The 19,278-nt window shown below is 45.4% G+C and overlaps 1 long non-coding RNA gene across 2 annotated transcripts in view; it reads right to left on the minus strand.

Annotated features, from left to right (window-relative positions):
* Positions 1-19,278, minus strand: part of LOC109551554 (uncharacterized) — a 178,990-nt gene that overhangs the window by 91,798 nt on the left and 67,914 nt on the right. For both annotated transcript variants that reach the window (XR_012334310.1, XR_002178353.3), the window contains exons 2-3: positions 15,192-15,514; positions 8,101-8,177 (exon numbers count right to left, since the gene is read on the minus strand). This is a non-coding gene — a long non-coding RNA (uncharacterized lncRNA). The remainder of the gene's footprint in view (positions 1-8,100; positions 8,178-15,191; positions 15,515-19,278) is intronic.

The following is a 19,278-nucleotide window of genomic DNA, read 5'->3' on the forward strand; positions in this document are numbered from 1 at the left end:
CAGCCTCTCCCGTGAACGAGGCATGTCTAGAAGACCACGTATTGCACAAAGAAGAATGGAGGCTAAACGCGTCCGGGGTCACGAGCTGTGGGGAAGGATGTTTCCCTCTTCATTTCGACCAGTTTGTTCTTTCAACCAACCTGCTTCCAACCAGCGCTCTCGATTGTCTTATGGGCTGCCCACTGCAATCTCTTAAAAGGGCAGCCCTTGTAAACCACAGGATTCCCGCCGCCAGCCTCCCACTTTCCCACTTTACTCTCCACCCACCAACCAGGGTACTGGATGCCTTGCATTGGGCAACGCGTTCAAAAGCTTGCCAATCAGAGTGTCCCTCAAAATTGTGAACTGAGAGATGCAGACACAACTGACAGATGAGGATGAAGCCGGTGGCTGACAGAAATAAGCAATGCTGGAAAGTCAAGGTCGGCGGCATTACTGAGCCACGTTCACGAGGCCTACACAAGGGAAGCAGGCTGTAAGAAAAATGAGAGCAGATGTGTTAGGAAGAGCAGAGATGAGAGGCCCTGCGGCTCCTGAGAGAGAGGTGAAAGGCCAGCCCACCCGTGGTCGGTCAGTCCATGTGGAGGTAGGGGTTCCCAGCGCCCTAAGCACTCCCAGCTGCTGGGTGTCCTCTCCTTCCAGTGACATTCATCTGTGACACCGCTGCTTGGGTCAACAGAGCCCTCTCTACTGTGCAGTGGAACGTTCTCTTGACATCACCTGGCACAGGTGAAACCCTGACATGAACCATCTGAGATGCATGACGATGCAACAGGATGGGAGCACACAGCTAGAGTGAACCCTTCAGATGCTTACTGTCAACTCATTCATACTGTGTCACCATGTGTTAAAAGTCTGAGCCTCGAGTAACTCAAGAAAATGCAGCTGGAATTCCAGGCTTTCCTGGCTTCGAAACAGTCCCTCACTTGGGTGTGTTTTCTCACACTCACAGCTGAACAGGAGCTTATCCTTACTGGATTTCTTGGTGTCCATCTGAACAGCTCCAACCTGAATCGGGATGGCCAGGCCACCCTTTTCTTCCTGACTTATTCTCTTAACATGCATTCATTTCTCACATCCATTCAAGCCTTAAAAATAAGTTATTTATTCATAGCAGCATTATTCACAATAGCCTGATGGTGGAAGTAACCCAAGTGTCCATTGATGGATGAGTGGATAAACATACGTGCCATACACATGCAGTGGAGTATTATCCTGCCTTTAAAAGGAAGGGAATTCTAACATAAAAGGACAAACGCTTTACAAGTCCACTTCTATGAGGTCCCTAGACTGGTCAGGTTCACAGAGACAGAAAGTAGAAGGGTGGCTGCCAGGGGCTGGGGGCTAGGGGATGGGGAGTTAAGGTTTAATGGGGACAGAGTTTCAGTTTGAGATGATCAAAAAAGTTCTAGAGATGGAGGGTAGTGATGGCTCTACGATGATGTGGAAGTACTTGATGCCACTGCACTGTAACTTAAAAGATGGTTAAAATAGTCAATTTATGTTGTGTATTTTAATAGACGCACAGAAACACTAGACGGCAAAAGCGGTAGGGGAGGGTGTCCTATACATGTCTTTATGTAAGAGATTTTTTTTAAGTTTACTTTTCGCGAATGGGACTCAGAGAAGAAGAGACCATTTGGGGAAGGTACAGGACCTCCTGTTTTCTTCTCTGGGCATAGAATACCAGCCAAGGAAAGCCATGGTCGAGTCAGAATCCAAACAGGGTCAGTTCATTTTGTTTCTTAAACTCAATATCCCTCTTCCCCAAAGTCCTCTCGGTTCCCAGGTCTGCACGGGGTCTCCAGATCTCCACCCCAGGGCTTTGGCGGGACTCAGGAGGGAGCTTCCTCCTCCAATGGAGGGCATTGCCCAACGCCCACGTGCAATAAAAGGAGTTTTGTGTGAGACGTTTAGAGTAAAATCTGACTTCCATGCACTAGAACTTTCATTAATGAAGAGCTTTCATGTCTGTCTAGTGGGTCAATGGTTTATTTTCATTTAGTAAATGTGGGGAAAGGATTATAAACGTGCGGGTTTGCTCTGCTATCTTAACCCTGAATTTCCAGTCACGTATTTCTAAAGCCCAGAAACGGTTACAAGGTGCACAGGGTGAGCATTGCAAAGGCCGAACAAGGGCAGAAGAGCTGAGTCACTCACATGAGGTGATTACACACTCTCACAACAAAGAATGAAAAAGAAAAAGCGCCAGACACCCAAGTCTCATGACATGACGCATTGGACTGGTGGGCTTTCCCCTTGCTCTGCGTGCTCTCTCTGCACAGATGACTGGTCCCCTTGGCCTGTTTCACAGGATTCCTCAGGCTTTGCCCAGCTGCCTGAAGGTCAGCTTGCCTGGGGTGGGTGGGCAATCAGGTTGGCAGGGTTCTGTCTCCGATACCCTGGAGTTGCCAGTTTTGTGTTTGTTACTTCATTCTTGGAACCGAACGATACTTCTGCAATCCTGAAAGAACTACAGTGGGCTACTGGGTCAACTAGATTACCTGGACCCCGGGGTCCACACATACTCGGTCCTAAGCTCAAATCACGGTCCTGCTAGGATAGTCTTGGGCATCCAGGCCTGTAGACAAGGACAAGATGGTTCACGGACCCTAATTACAGGATGGAACAGTCAGCACTGAACACTGAAACCAGAAAGTCCTTCCCTCAACAAACATTTACTTTGAATACGAAGACCCTTTGATATAAAGAAGCACATGGGTGGTAAATGGATCCCCTCAACCACTGTCACCATCATCACCAAACGTACACACCCACAACTGTCGATGATGCTCTCAGTGCCTCTTGTCCTGTAGACAGAAAATCCCCTCAGGTAGGTTTCATAAAAACTCAAATGCCTCTGAAAGCACTTTCAGAATGAGGAGGAAGAGGTGACAGGGAAGAAGGAGAATGATGGGCGAAGGACTGTGGCTCCCACAAGTCGGGTGAAGAAAATGGTTTGGACTAAGCCAGAAACGAAAAGGATCTTGGGAGCATGTGAAGGTAAAAGCTAAGAGGTACGGAGTTCACCCAGCTGGGAAGATAAGAGAAGCAAGGAGGAGGCTAGTCAGATGCCCCATGGCTAGTTCAGGAAGGCCGCTCTGAGGGAAGAAAACAGAATGGAAACTGCCCTAAACAACAGACAGAAAAAGGACCATTAACTGAGGAAGCAGAAAGCAGCCAATAAGGGAAGCCCCTTCCTCCCTCCCCCACTCCAGGTTCTAAGAGTAATTAACCCAATTCTTTTTTCAGAGCTGCCTTTCATTGACACAGGTTAAAAAAAAAAAAAAAAATCTCCTCCCCCAGACTCACCAAGGAGCCCACCGTTTCACTTTTACTTCCCCTTTAAAAAAATTTAAACAACTATACAAGTTAGAAGGATGGCTCAGTGAACACTCAACAAGCCACCTGGACTCAAGGACTATCAGTATTCTGCTACATCACAGGCTCCCCTGGAACAAATTGGATGGAGGGTTCAGGCACCGTGACCTTGCGTCCCTAAATGCTTCAACGAGCATCGCCCAGGAATACAGACGTTCTAAAAAGCCCCAAGGTAAACATCTCGGCTAGGAAAACTAACACTAATTCCCTACTCTCATCTAATACCCAGTCCACATTCAGATTCCCCCAAATGGCTCTTAGTGTTTTTTTCTGTTCTTCATCATCAAATTCTTCTTTGTTTTTGTTGTCACTTTGAACCAGGATCTGATAAGGTAAGCACACCACATTTGATCGTTATGTCTCTTTAGACTCTTTCAAATCCTCTAGTCTAGAACAGCAACCACCCCCTTTTTTTATTCATGATATTGATTTTTTCAAGAGTCCTGGACAGTTTTGTAAAATTTCCCATATTCTGGTTTGGCTGATCGTTTTGTCCTACTGTTGTCTACCTTGTCTCTAGTCTCTGCCCTGTATTTCCCGTCAACGGAAGGCTAGGTCTAGAGACTGGATTCGATTCAGGTTAAACGTTTCTGGCAAGAACACTCCACAGGTGATGCTGTGTGGTTCATGGCGCATCCTGTCAGGAGACTGCCTCGCTACAAGTGTTCCACCAAATCCGATCCCTCGAGTAAAGCGGTGACCCTCAGGTCTCTCCGTCGGGAAGGTTCCTTGCCTCCGCACAGCTAGTCGGTAACCCTGGAGCGATATGTTGGCCCATGTCCTGTCCCCGACAAACTTCCATCGGATGGTTTAGCATCTATTGATGATCCTTGCTGATAACAGGTATTTCACAAACAGCCCATCAATTTTGAAATGTCTAAAGGGTGACTGGGAAGAAGAGAAAGGAGTGTTGAGGGAAGAAACAGAGAACAAGGTAAACAGGCACTAGAAAGCTGGAAAAGTAGCAGATAATTCCAAAAGCTTTGCCAAGACCGTCCCAATTTACACTCAGCTGTTTCCAGAGTCATAAGCCCTTTAAGGAAATGCTAGCACAGAGGGCCCTGAGCAAAGTGCTGTCACGCGGTAAGAAGTGAACACGTTTCAGTGCATCGAGGCATCTGCAATGTTTTTGAACTTCATCCCCAACCTTAGCCGAGAGAGAGCTATTAAATCAAGAGGAAGTATGCAGCTGTGCCCCAGACCAGGTGTTTGGGCCGTGGATTTCCATTTGACCAGGAAGAAGTAGTGCCAGCTCAGGGCATCCCGGGCCTCTTCATCCAGGGCTGGTTTACAAGACACACTCAAGAGCCATTTACCCAGAACTCTCAGTTCCAAATCTTTACTTCTGTCCAAACAGTACTTGCTGCACTGTCCAAAAACGGGTTTCTTTGAAAGAAACAAGTGGTCCCTTTGCCGACCTGTTGAAAAACTGCATTGTCTTAGGTAAATGACTCTTTCAGACTTTCAGAAATTACGTTTTTCTCTATGAAGAGTTCTGGTGAATGCCTGCATCAAGAATATTCCACATCTACTCAGATATTTAAATCACTGACGGTTATCTCCCAACACACATCTTTTTTAAGACATCCAGTATTGAAAACTTTGTTCTGATTCTGGGGCATTCTGACTCTGGTTATGACAAGCAAGGACCCTAACCCCCCAAAACAGGAATTAAAGTTGACTTCAGTAAACACAAGGTGCAAGCATAGACCCTTTGGCAAAGAGTCTGACATCTAATAGGAGAGGTAAGTCATACAGACATTCGGTCATCGATGGTAGAGCTGGAGATGCAGTTGGAAATAAAAAAGGGCTGCCAGGGAGGTAGCACAGAGCACTTCTCTGACTTGAGGAATCAGAGAAGGTGTCTCCCAAGGGACTCCCCCAGGAACAGAAAATTATTCCCCATGGTGGGAACCAACTCCTGGGAAATCAGCCCGTGCTGATTCACCAAGTAATTATGAGAGTCTAAACGTACACTTCTCTAGACAAGGTATGGTCTCCCGGCTCCCTGGAGAGGACTGTAATTATTTCAAGGGGAAAAGTTGTTTAAACCTTATAGTTTTAAAATACGTATTTTAAATGCACTTTAGCTTTATTTTAACATATGCATGATTTTTTAAGACGAGGGAGAGAAAGGAATTATATTATCAAGCAAACAGCGACAGGGTGTCCCAGCACGTAATGGGTTGGGGATTTGGAATCCTTGTGACGGCAGATGCTAGGTAAATGATGAATAGACAAATTCTTCAGACGCTTTTTTTCAAGAAGGAATATAGTGTCTCTTGTCGGTACTTTCGCCCCGCCTGGCCATCTAGCCTCCTGGGTCCCTACCATCTCTTGGGTCATGTCTCGTATACTACCCACTACCAACAAATTAACTTCACACAAGCTCTACATTTCCCTCCCTCAGAAGTTACTGCACATTTGCCAGAGACTAACTTTACGATGGCTCAGAAAACCCAACTAAACCAAGCATTGTAACTATTCAGAAGAGAGCTGGCAAGAAACTCATCACGTAAGAACGTTACTGCCAATTACACAATCTCACTACCTGCATCAACAGCGGAGCACTGTGGGGGCTGAAAGCAAATTCTGACTTTAAAAATTCAGAGGAAAAACGTCAGCCCGATGATTCTGATACATTTTATAACTGTGTAATTTTTTCTAACAGGCACAACTCATAATACTATTTCTGATAATAAAATAAAATGGCATTCTTCTCCCTTTAAAAAAGTTTAGGTCTAGAAAAACTTCCCTTATGTGAGGGATGGAAAATTGTATTCCTGTCCCTTCAACCACCTTCATCTTTGCTCTTCCTTTTCATCATTAAACGAAAAACCAACCTGAGTCATCTCGTTATATATCACGTGTAAAACTAATGAGCAATGGGACATGGATGTCCTATCCTGGCTGCTGAAACCGAACTGCTTAAATAAATGTGCCCCTTCATCCTGGTGAAGTTCCTCGTCCACGACACCAAGCGCAATGGGACAAATGGATCTCCTTCCAGCTCACCTTGAAACACTCTTGCCAGAAAGAAGGTCATTTCCGTTCCTCTTTGCCTCTGAACGCAACAGGGGATGGCCATCTGAAGAGCAGTCACACTAGTACCTTGGACCACCAAACACAAGAGCATCTAATGGAGATCTGCCCATTAAAGTTACAGTAAAAACAGGAAGAGACCAGTGCGAAGAGGGGCCAAGGCAGCGAGGCTGGCCGGCCAGTTAGTTGCATCCTTCTCCACTAGGAGAAGCGTGGACGCATGAGGGTATGCAGGTCAGCCCAGCGAGATATTCTGACACAAGAAAGAGAGCAAATGTGCCCACCATGTAACCACTACAAGAATTATAAATGTTAATAAATGCTGGAGAGGGTGTGGAGAAAAGGGAATGCTCCTACACTGTTGGTGGGAATACAAATTGATACAGCCACTATGGAGAACAGTATGGAGGTTCCTTAAAAAACTACAAATAGAGCTACCATACGACCCAGCAATCCCACTACTGGGCATATACCCTGAGAAAACCATAATTCAAAAAGAGTCATGTACCACAATGTTCACTGCAGCTCTATTTACAATAGCCAGGACATGGAAGCAACCTAAGTGTCCATCGACAGATGAATGGATAAAGAAGATGTGGCACATATACACAATGGAATATTACTCAGCCATAAAAAGAAATGAAATTGAGTTATTTGTAGTGAGGTGGCTGGACCTAGAGTCTGTCATACAGAGTGAAGTCAGTCAGAAAGAGAAAAACAAATACCATACGCTAATGCATATATACAGAATTAAAAAAAAAATGGTTCTGAAGAACCTAGGGGCAGGACAGGAATAGGGACGCAGACGTAGAGGATGGACTTGAGGACACGGGGAGGGGGCAGGGTAAGCTGGGACAAAGTGAGAGAGTGATATGGACATATATACACTACCAAATGTAAAATAGCTAGTGGGAAGCAGCCGCATAGCACAGGGAGATCAGTTTGGTGCTTTGTGACCACCTAGAGGGGTGGGATAGGGAGGGTGGGAGGGAGACGCAAGAGGGAGGGGATATGGGGATACATGTATGCATATAGCTGATTCACTTTGTTATACAGCAGAAACTAACACACCACTGTGAGGCAACTGTACTCCAATAAAGATGTTAAAAAAAAATTAGAAATGTTAGCATAGAAAGGAGAGAAATTGCAAGCCATTTAGAGCAAGATTTAAAGAAATACAAAATTTCACGGACTATCTAGTACCCTTCTAAACTTGAGCTATTGAACAATTACTGCTTCATCTAAATCTTTTTCTTTTCCCCCTCTTGTTTCTGCTTCTACTTTTTCTGCTTACTTTGAAGGTTTTAAAAAAAAAAGACTATCTGCATCTTCCTTTGTTTATACCTTTGGCATAAAGGGGCCTGAGTACCAGTTTACAACTGATTGGTAAGAACTTCCAGGAGGGGGCAATATTGCAGAGTTGGTCACAGCCAAGACCCCAGGTTGGGCTGCCCAGGTTCAGTGCTGGTGCTGACCTAGATGTGTGGTTTAACCTCACTCCATCTCAGTTTCTGTAAAATGGGGACAATTAAAACACCTGTCTCACCTGTTTTTGTGTGGATCAAATTAAACATTCCAGGTAAAGGGTTTGACACTGTGCCTGAGACCAAATGATAACTGTTTGCTATCACTATTGCTATATGACCATCACCACACACCCAAGAGATCCCAGCTAACCTCTTAGCCGTTAGATCTTCCATGCTTCTCCTGGATAGCTCCGGAGAAAAGGAATCGCCTCTTTCAGGAAGCTTTGGCTGCAAAACAAATACTGAATAATAAATAATTAAATAACAGTTTTAAAAGAATATAGACATGTACACAAAGGGTAACCAAATGCAAAACCTCATTCTTCTAATTCATAAAAGATTCCCCCGCCACTTAGCTGTTTAGAGGCATTTACTTTCCAACCATTTAACCAAACAGAATTCAAAAATAGTGTTATTCTGTGGTTTCCCTAGAATCCAAATTTAATTCAGTTGAAGGAAAGGAAAGAAGGAAAGGCCTGAGGCACTTGATGGCTAGTTACAAAGCAGAGAGCATTCTTATATTAAAAATAAGTCCACTGGGGCTTCCCTGGTGGCGCAGTGGTTGACAGTCCGCCTGCCGATGCAAGGGACACGGGTTCGTGCCCCGGTCCGGGAAGATCCCACATGCCGCGGAGCGGCTGGGCCCGTGAGCCATGGCCGCTGGGCCTGCGCGTCCAGAGCCTGTGCTCCGCAACGGGAGAGGCCACAACAGTGAGAGGCCTGCGTACCGCAAAAAAATAATAATAATAATAAGTCCAGTGGTCCAATCTTTATTTAAATTTGTCTGTTCCATGTACTGGAATTTGTTTGTTTGTTCAGGTTTTTTTTTTCTTTTTAAAGTAAAGTATTTTAGGTTATAGTTGCAGGCTTTATATGCTTTTTTGCCACAGATGAAGCAAGTGGGCTTCCTCTGATATTTTATCTACATAAACTCACCAAATGACTAGTTGGCTTAGCCAAAAGGACAAGGTTAAAACAAATCCCAAGAAAATAAACTCTTATTCATTAGCGAAATCAACCACTTTCAACTGTTGGTAGAGAACCAAGCTCACTGTGTATCCTCATTTCCTCACCCATCATAAAGCCCTGTCTCAGGGGTCCCAAAAGGTGCCCTGGGGTTGATAAGGTTCCAGCGAAGGCCCCCCTGAGCTCAGGTTTACCCCCTCCCAGTGCTCCCAAGTAGTCAAAGCTTGACTTCTCCCCCTACACAAAACAAAACTGTGAAGGCTCTGGGGTGTGGACCAGTTTAAATCACAGCCACCAAAAGCCCTGAAGACATGCCAACCACAGAGCCTCCAAGGGCCTTTTGAATTCTTCTTCTTCTTCTGTAGAATCACCTACAGAATCAGTTTTACATATACTGTGCTTTCCAGGCATTAAATCTGGCCACTAATTTTACGGCACAATTCCTTCCTCCCACCGGGAGGTAATAAAAAGGTGAATCACGTTCTCCTTCCTTTGGGTCCCAAGAGCTAATGACTTGACATGTAAATTATTCACAAAGGCTTAGTTTTACCCCAAACAGAAATGTGTGGGTGGGTTTCAGTTGCTGCTTTTGATCTGTTTAATTCCTGATACACCCTCACCTACCCATCAAATTCTGAAACAAAGTTCTTATGTATCCTGGTTTCCTTAAGCAAGACAAAATTAAGGAAGTGCTTTAAGCAAAAGAGAATGCTGAGGGGAGGGGGATAAATTGGGAGATTGGGATTGACATACACACACTACTATATATAAAATAGATAACCAACAAGGACCTACTGTATAGCACAGGGAACTCTAGTCAATACTGTGTAATGGAAAAAGAATCTAAAAAAGAGTGGATATATGTATATGTATAACTGATTCACTTTGCTGTAGAGCAGAAACTAACACAACGTTATAAATCAACTACACTCCAATAAAATCTTTTAAAAATAAAATAAATAAAATTGGGAGATGGTATATAGAAAAAAAAAAAGAGAGAATGCTGAAAAGGTTATGGTATAATACAAACTGAGAAATCAATGTCTTAGGACTCAGTGGCTGAGAACTTACCTAACCAAATCCATCTTCTCTAAAATAGATATGGCGGTGTCAGTCTGACTAGTAGAGCATTCTTAGGAAAACAAATCAAAGGATCCAAATCTACTTCCTAGACCAGTGGTTTTCAGATTTTACCGGTTTCCATGGCAAGAAATATATTTACACCTTGACCCGGTACCCAGACACATAAACTGAAACAAAGGTTTCATGAGTCAACACTTGCCCCACCTACAGGCAAGGCACAATGATGTTTTCTAATCTACTTGAGTTCATGTTTTAAATGTTGGCTGTGACTAAGCAAATGGTTGCAGCTCACAGTTTGAAAAAACATGACCTAGAAAAGCACCTTCTGTACTACGCAGGTCACACAAAGCATTCTTGAGGCAAAGGCCAGCTTTCTCAAACCAGCTTCAGCCACTGGTTGAACACTGGTTCCCAATGGCCAGTGTCAAAAAAAACACTTATTCTGGCACTTGTTAAAATGGTAAAGAAGACTTTATTCAAGACTATTGTAATAGGAGTAACACAATAGAGGAGAAAAATGGAGCTCAACTCCAAATACAACAAGGACGAGTGGGGATTTATAGCCAACGAGCAGAGCGAGGGAGTCAGTGGATGGAAAATCACTAAGAGGAGCATGAGGGATGAGGGGATTCTTGCTAATCTGACCTAACAGGATTCTTGCTGAAGGCCAAGGACATATACATCAAGCGTGGGGGATGAGCAATTTGATCAGACATCAAAGTGGTGGGGGTGGGGGTGGGGCGGGGAGTGGATTCTCACTAAAGGGATTTAGCAGAATTCTTGCTAAGACTGGGCTGGGCAGGCCAAGGACAGGACAGGGGCCAAGGTCAAGGCCTCATTAAGAAGAGGAGCCTGACTACAGTTTGGTCACCAGCTGTGGTCAACAGAAGGATGGAGATCATTTTGTTATTACAAGTGCAGGAGAAACCCTCAAAGCAGATACTGACATTACCTCCCGGGAGGCAGGACCACCTTATGGTTCAAGGTGTGGCTTGTGGGACTCCTAACTAAACCCCTGACCTCCAGAGACCCCACTAAAATGACAAGGAAGGAACTAAAAGAGAGCAGGAGACTTCAGCAAAGGAAAGACTTTAATGGTGTCTTGGAAGACGAAATGCAGATAGAAAAATGGTAAAGATTTAGCAGTAAGCTGCATGCGAGGGGGTAAAAGGGTAAAAAGATTAAAAACTGGGGCCAGTCCTCATCCAGAGCCCACAGAGCTTTCAGCTTTTAAGGCATCAGACACCCAGATAGACAGCTGTGAGTCTCGGGCCTGAAACAGGAGAGCCAACTAAAGTCTGCATGTGGGCTGGTTGGACCTCCATGTGCCCTTTCCTACCCGTTTCTGCCAGCAAGTCTCCCCAGCCCCACACACACTACTGCACTCTCACCCCCACCCCATCAGGGATGGGAGACTGTGTTCTGGAGAAAATTAACCTGGGATTCTCCAGACCTGGGGACACCAGACACGGTGTAAGGTAGGGAGAAATGAAAATGAGGGGTTGGGGTAAGTCCCACAAGGAAGCCTGAGCCATGCCAGGCATCCCCACTCAGCCAGCCCACCACTGCATGCACGTCTCCTGCAGGTAAAGATATGGACATTTATTTTCTGGATAAACCAAAACAAAGAACCTTTAGATACTGAAATATGGTCGTCCCCAAGAAAAATGTCCAGCTCACCACTCACTGGACTTTGAATGCCCGCCAGTTAAAAAGCCCAACGTGAAAAACGCAGAGGCTCCAGTCAGCTAAGGGTTCAAGGCATTTGAAGTCAGTCTCCAAGGTACAAGAAACTGAAACAGACACACCAAAAATAGGAACCCCGAAAAAACAGACAATACAGGAAACAGAAGAAAAATTTTTAAATAATTAAAAAAAAATTTTTTTAACTGATCATCTCCTTAGAAAAAGAGAGAGGATGTTAAGTATGTAAAACCAAAACAAAGTGCTTTTAAGATGAAACAACCAGAAAACAAGAAATATGATCATTAAAATTGTATTAAACAATTAGAAGATAAAGTCAAAGAAATCTCCGAGAAAACAGAAGGAGAGACAGAGGAAAGAGATAAAAGACGTAAGGAGAATCCACAAGTTTCAAATAAAACTGTAGGAATTCCTGAGGCAAAATGTAAATTGGAAGGAAAGAAACGTACATATGTATGTATGTATATATAAGACTCTACAAGACTTTAACTATGAAAGAAAAGTTCCCATATCTGAAAGCTAAGATTCTCCAAACTGAAAAAGACCACTGAATGCCCAGCACAATAAATTAAAAATGACCCCAAACAAAGTCATATGTCATAAAATTTCAGAATACCAGGTTAAAAAGAAAATTCTGAAGGGGAACACATCACAAACCAAACAATGGGGATCAAATGGCTTCAGACTTCTCTCCAGCAACACTGGATGCTAGAAGCGCGTGGAGCAATGCTTTCACATTTTTGTGGGAAAATAATTTGTGACCCAAGATTTTATACTTGTCCGACTACCAATAAAGTAAAAAGTAGGATAAATACATTTTTAGACATGTAAGAACACAAGAAAATTTACCTTCTATGTATTCTTTCTTACGAAGCTGCTAAAGGATATGCTCCAGCAAAACAAGGGAGTAAATCAAGAAATAGCTAGGAAACAGGAAATCCAACACAGATGGGGAAAAGGGAAGTACCAGATGATGCTGAAAGAAAGTCCCAGCACGTAGCCAGAGGGCTCCAGGGAAGGGTCTCTAGGAAAAAGTTGTCAAGGATAAAACCACAGTTTCAGAATTTCAAAATAGAGATCTTAGGTTTATAAGAACTACATTGCAAGAAGAATGGGTTAATCAGTCAGAGATTGGGGCCTGTTACACACCAATTCTTGAACACACAAAATCTCCTGACTTTCTTTTACAGAAAAGTACATCTAAAAATTGCCTTGTGGGTTAGCTAGACCTTGAGATAATTGGGAAATGAAGATGAAACCCTTGGTCCTCAGCGAGAAAGGAGAAAGCAGACCCTATTGCTAGAAGTTAGTAAACTTAAAATATGCTGTTTGAAAGGAGTGAGCATAAGACACATCTGAAAGAGATCATGGTATTTAGTAACACCCTTAGGATCTGTAAGTGGCCACCATATTTGCCAAGGAGAGTAAAATCTTCACCACCAGTGAAGAGATCCTGGGTCATTAAACCCCTGTTTTCCTCGCTTTGTTAGTTTGTTGGTTATGGTTCTAATTTCAGAGTGCATGGCACCAAGTTCTGTTCATTACGGAGACTGACTTATTATGGAGACTGATATCTTTCTCTTGGAGATCCCACCCTCCAAGAAAAAGATACAGAGAACTGAAACTGTCTGAGCCTTTGGAAGACAACATTTAAAGGCATTTAACAGATCTGATGAAGCATGTGAAAAGGATTAAAGGCAGATATACAGAAAACAAAGGCATTTTTTTAAAGTAGGCAGTTAAACATAGTGAAAAACAAAAATCTGTTCAGGAAAGAAAATGTAATCGTAATTCACTACTTAGCTATACAGTCAGCAATATTTACATAGTTTAATAATGCAAGCATTGTACTCACAACAAAAGCAATATATTATATGGGGGTGGGGTAGGGGTAAATGGTATTAAAATACAACACAGGAACAAAAGTGTGAACAGGGTTTAGGAAAACAGACAGTGAAGTAGCAGAGCTAACAATAGCAGGGAGTCATTGCCACCTCCAGACCTGATAGTTCAAGGGCAAGGGGAGAAGCAATTATCAGACCGCAGAGAGCAGCTGATAGGGAAGCATGCCAGAAGAGGAGGAGGGGTCTCATTCCGGAGAATAAATACCCCATCCCCCCATCCCCTCTCCAATCCAGTCTCCTGCTGATGCCTCCACTAACCAGACCCAACACGAAGCCAGAGGATAAGGGAGCCTGTCCACTTCATCCACGAAGGTCGGCCTCCCCGGGAACACCCAGGGTTAAGAAGAATACATCTGGAAGAGGCAGACAGACAGCGTCCAACAGAGAGAGCTAAAACATCATGACTGGAAGACATAAATAATGTCTAAAATTAGCACATCAAAAAATAGCACCACTAGTCTATTTTTTAGAACTGAGGTAGCCAACATTTGAAAGCCATTGGCTCTGGAAAGCAGCAAGAGATGGCAGAAGGTATACCAGACAACACCGTTTTCATGACCCAGCTTAGAAGCGTTACCTTTCTTTTAATTAATTTTTATTGGACTATAGTTGCTTTACAATGTTGTGTTAGTTTCTGCTGTATAGCAAAGTGAATCAGCTATACGTGTACATACAGCCCCTCTCTTTTGGATTTTCTTCCCATTTAGGTCACCACAGAGCATAGAGTTCCCCGTGCTATACAGTAGGTTCTCGTGAGTTTATCTATTTTATACATAGTAGTGTATATATGTCAATCCCAATCTCCCAATTCATCCCAACGCCCCTTCCCACCTTGGTATCCATACGTTTGTTCTCTAGGAAGCATTAGACTTTTAAAATACTTGTTTATATTACTTGATTAGAAACAAAAATGAATACAATGTTTAAAACATCAAAAAAAAATAAGTAGGCATAAGGGAGAAGAAAAATGCACCAGCTTTGTCATTTGAATCTAGCTATGGGACCCGATTTAAGTCCTGTCACCTCTTTGGGTTGCAGTTGTCCCAGCTGTAAAACAAGATAATCGTCCTACTTTGGAGGGAGGTTGGAGAGAGTTGAACGAGATGACGGACATGAAGCACTGGGCATAGGATGAGCCCCTCGGCTCAGGAGAAAGGGACACACAGAGATGTAAAGAGACGGGGAGAATCTTAAAGTGCCTAAAAGGCAATGACTATCTTTATAAAGGTCTGTATTTTGTAGCTTCTCCTGAACCCTCAGCATCTAACAGAGTCTGGCTAATGGCAAAAGCTCCGTAAGAGTTCGTTGGATGAGAGTGGTGTGCTTTCCGCCTCTCTCCTCGTTTGATGGAAGAGGACAAATTCAAGGGCCCGTGATTGGCTTCTCAAGGTTTCATCTTGACCTCGACCTTGCAGTCAGACTCACTGCTCAGATCTTTCCAGCTCCCTCAGTGCAGCCCTCACCTCTCCATCCCTGCAGCCACTCCTACGCCATCATAATCCTGTCTTGCACGTGGAGCTTCTGGGACCCATCTTCCATCCCTGAAGCCTCACCCCAGCCTAAATACCAAGTTCTCTGCGCTCACCGCTTTGAGCCTCTTTTGTGATGGTCGTGAACCAAGCAGGACTAGACCTTCAGGAAGGAAGGTCCATTGGAAAGGCTCTTTTGATGATGCTCTACCAACAGCTTCACAGCAGGAAACGAGGCCCAGCGGTGCTTTTCTGATGGCCTTGGCAGGACTGAAGGCCCGGGTGACGTGGAGAAGCATCTCGTGTGGCCCTGGCACAGGTTCAGGTAGCCGTGACTCAGCCTGCTCCCACCTCCAGAAAGGCTCCAAGGGAAGGTTCTGATGTCGCCCTCAGGCTGCTCTCTGGCTACACAGGCTCCTCCAGTGGATGCCGAGCTGCACTGGAGAAAACGAAGCCCTCTGAGATGGGTATTCGTTAATGCTCGTTCCCCACGTGGGACCCATTTTGCGATGCCCATCCATGCCAGCCCCCACGGTGGCCACCAGGGCCCTGGTGTGTGGTGGTGGTGCTCCTTGTCTGCGGGTGTCTCCCCTGTGCAGTCGGGGTCCAGGGCTCTACCTGTGACCAGGGCCCGCCTCCAAGAAAGGTCTCTTTCCCTGATGAGGAGGTGCAGGAGGAGGAGGCCCTTTGCCAAGGCTCCCCTCGCCCGCTGCTTGGGACCCCGTGGCATGAGAGGCCCCTCCAGCACCTCAAACTCAGCTCACGGAAACACGACTCACCTCTCACCAGCAACTCCCCTGCGTGTTCCTGTTCTCTGTTTCTGACACGCCTCCTCTCCCCAGATCAAGACCCCGGAGTGATCCGTGATGTCCCTCTCACGCCCACGTTCGATCCCTCACCAGATTTTACACACTGCTCCTTTTCTGCTTCTCTCTACCTGTGTCCCTTTCATTTACATCAATGATCATTGTTTTTGTCTTGACTTCAGTACTAGCCAAGGCTCTTTGGTTGCCAGAAAGAAATGAGCAGTCAACCTGAGGAGGTTCTTCAGAGGCACGAGGGCGTGTCACTGACACAGACACGGAAACGCAGCCGGGCCTCGTGGGAAACGAGGTTAGATCTGAAAAGGCTTTGGGGATACGGTTCCAGCTCACTTTTCCTCCTCTGGGGCCACCTGGCCTTTTCCCTTTGTCCTGTTCTCCTGCGTTTCTCTACCTCGATTGTTTATGTTTCAAAGTGATTATCCCACCCCCTAATGTGCTCTGCAATCTAAACACAGCCTCTCATTCTGTTCAAGTTCTGGAGAGAGAGGCTTGATGGCCCACTGGCCAGCTGGTAGGTTGGCCCAGCCCCGCCAGCAGGCCAGCTCTGATGCCAGCATCTGGACTAGTCCAGGTGGAGTCGTGGGTGTTAACGGCGATCCCTGGGTGTGCTCCTTCATTCCCAGACCACAGGGCTGTTAGGAAGGCACCTCACAATATTCTGTGACAGCCGCTCCTAGAAGTCGGCGGGAAGCACTAGTGACACCTCCAAAACCGAGTTTTTACCTTTCTGTTATGAAACGAGGAAAATAACAGGTAGGTGTGTGTGTGCGTGTATGTGTGTGTGTGTGTGTGTGTGTGTGCGCGCGTGCGTGTGTGTGTGTGTGTGTGTGTGTGTGTGTTGGCAGGAGGGATCATATGTTGATAGGAGGTTCCTGATGTCGTTTTGGGGAAAGACTGTCATGTACACAGAGATAATGTCTTCTCTGTTCATGGAGGATGACATGTCTTTTCACTTATGAAACAATAGTGGCTGAGATGGTTGTTTTTGTTTGTGCCATTACCTAGCAAAATAAAATGTGGGGGGAAACTTGGCTGGTTCATAAAATCCAAATGTCTTGGAAACATTATACCATGTCTTGGCTATTTTAATAGCTTCCTAAATGGTCTTCCTACTCTCAAGATCTCTTCCCCATCTATCTTGGACATCGCTGTCAAGTTAATCTCTCTAGAACGTATTTTAATATATTATTTCCTTGTTGAAATCTTCAAGGGCTTTGCAATGAATATGAAATACAATAGACAGTCTTTGCTCTAAACACCAGCTTCAACTGCACTCCCAGCCCTTTCCCACTGCCCCTGCCCAACCTGCCACGTGTCCCACACGAGGCCCCTCACCCTTCTTAACCCGCCCCTTCCCATGCTGTGCCCACACTTTCCATCCCACCTCCGTGAAGCCCTCTGATGCTCTCAGCTAAAACGAATCTCTCCTGACTCTGAATTCTTTTATTAAAACATTTATACCTTCCCAGGACACTCGTTACATTCTGTATCATCATGTGGTATTTTGTGCATTTCCTATATGCCCCACTAATTACAAACCCTTGGGGGTGACCACCTTGCCTATGGAGCAAGTAGGTAAAGATGGAGTCACACAACACAGGATTCAAGCATGGCTCTGTTCTGTGTGATTTTAGGGAACCTCCATTCCCTCCTCTCTAAACTGGAGAGCATAGTACCAGCTGCTCGGGCCGTGGTGAGGTGAGCGAGACCACCATGCAAAGTCCCTGGGCTGTGGTCATTGAAAAACAAAAGTGGTCATTTCCTTCCTCACAAAACGCCTGTCCAACCCAGAACCTCATGCATAAGTCAAAAGTCACGCCTATTGAGGCCCCATATGGGACCTCGCTTTAAAATTAACATTTGTATGTGACTCGTAATGTTACCAATCGGTAGAAATTGATAAGAGGCCAGCCGAGAAATTCAGGCAAGGCTTTATCGGGACTCCACGCTGCAGCAGAAGGGAACAAAAACAAGTAACAGGTTCCCTTGCTCGCACCCGAGGGGCGCTGGTCGCTTAAATGGGGTGTGGCTGGGGGCGGCAGTGGGTGGGGCTGGGGGCGTGGCTTAGGTGGCCTGCCCGCCCCCTTGGTGGTGACGCGTGCGGGATTATGCGCAGGCCCCTGCTTTCTCCCCTGGCACCTGAGAAGCGGCAGTTGGGTCTCGGCCTTTCTGTATCTTGTTGTTCATAACTTGGCCCAACTGTTCATGCATGCAGTTGTTTTTAGTCCTTCATAGTTTCTTTGTATTCTGCTGCTGGAGGAGACGTGTGTCCAGATGCAAGCACTACAGCAAATGGTCCCAGGTCCCAGGTCCCAGCCTGTCTCAATAACTTACCTCTGAGGAAGATTCCAGTAGAAGAGTTTGAAAACATTTGAGCAACACAGCACATTGGAAGGAGAACCCTGCTTCCCAAGGTGACCACCTCAAAGGACAACGCTCACGTGGAAACCTATGCCCTGAACTGTTTCGTTTTTAAAATGTGGTTCCTCTCTCTTGTGGCCACACCTCATAAATGTACCTATTTGGTTTCGACCATCTCTCTGTTCTCTGCTCAACCTTGGCCAACTGGCTCACCTTCGTGGCTCAAAATCAAGCAGAAAGTCTGGGAGATACAGAAACATCTGGATGGACATCTACCACTGAACTTACTGTTAACCAAAAATAGACATCCTTATGAGAAAAGCCGTTTTTTATTATTTGCAGCTGAAAACAGCCTAACAGACACAAACACAAGAAGCGACCTTACCCAGTTGTTTTATAACCGGAAATTGGGCTGAGACCACACAGTGTGTTTCAGGGTATCCATGGGGAAGGTGAGATGGACGAGTCACAGGACGTCAGTGGTGCTCACTAGCGTGTGTGCAGCAGGCACTATTCTAGACTCTGGATGAGCTCAATCTCTCATGGTCCTCACAGCATCTTATGGGACAGGAGGTCTTACTGAGCCTTTTACAGGAGAGGAAACTAAAGTGCTGAGAAGTGAGATCAATTCCCAAGGTCACACAGCCAGCAGGAGGAATGGCAGGATTTGCTCCCAGGAGGGCAGACCCTAGGACCCACCCTAGGATCACTACTCCATCAGGCCTCCCTAGCAACAGAAGGTCCTCCCAGAGGCCATCATTTGGGGGCTGATCTGGCCTGAAAGTGTCCACGAGTCTTCCCTTTTGGTCTCATTTCTACACGGGAAAAAAATGAAGACTAAGTGTGAAACGCGCAGGGTGCCTCTTCCGTGCCTCCCGCGCACGTTTGCTCTAGTTAATTTCACCCCTTCCTCTCCATCTCCCGGCTGCCCCTCCCTGCTCAGTTCAGCCCTGCCAGGCTCACTGCCTCCCCATCTCTGCCCCCTTCTTGCCCCCAGCTTCTCTGCTTTCCTCACCAT

Source organism: Tursiops truncatus, chromosome 10 (assembly GCF_011762595.2).
Source record: "Tursiops truncatus isolate mTurTru1 chromosome 10, mTurTru1.mat.Y, whole genome shotgun sequence".
NCBI classification, from domain to species: domain Eukaryota; kingdom Metazoa; phylum Chordata; class Mammalia; order Artiodactyla; family Delphinidae; genus Tursiops; species Tursiops truncatus.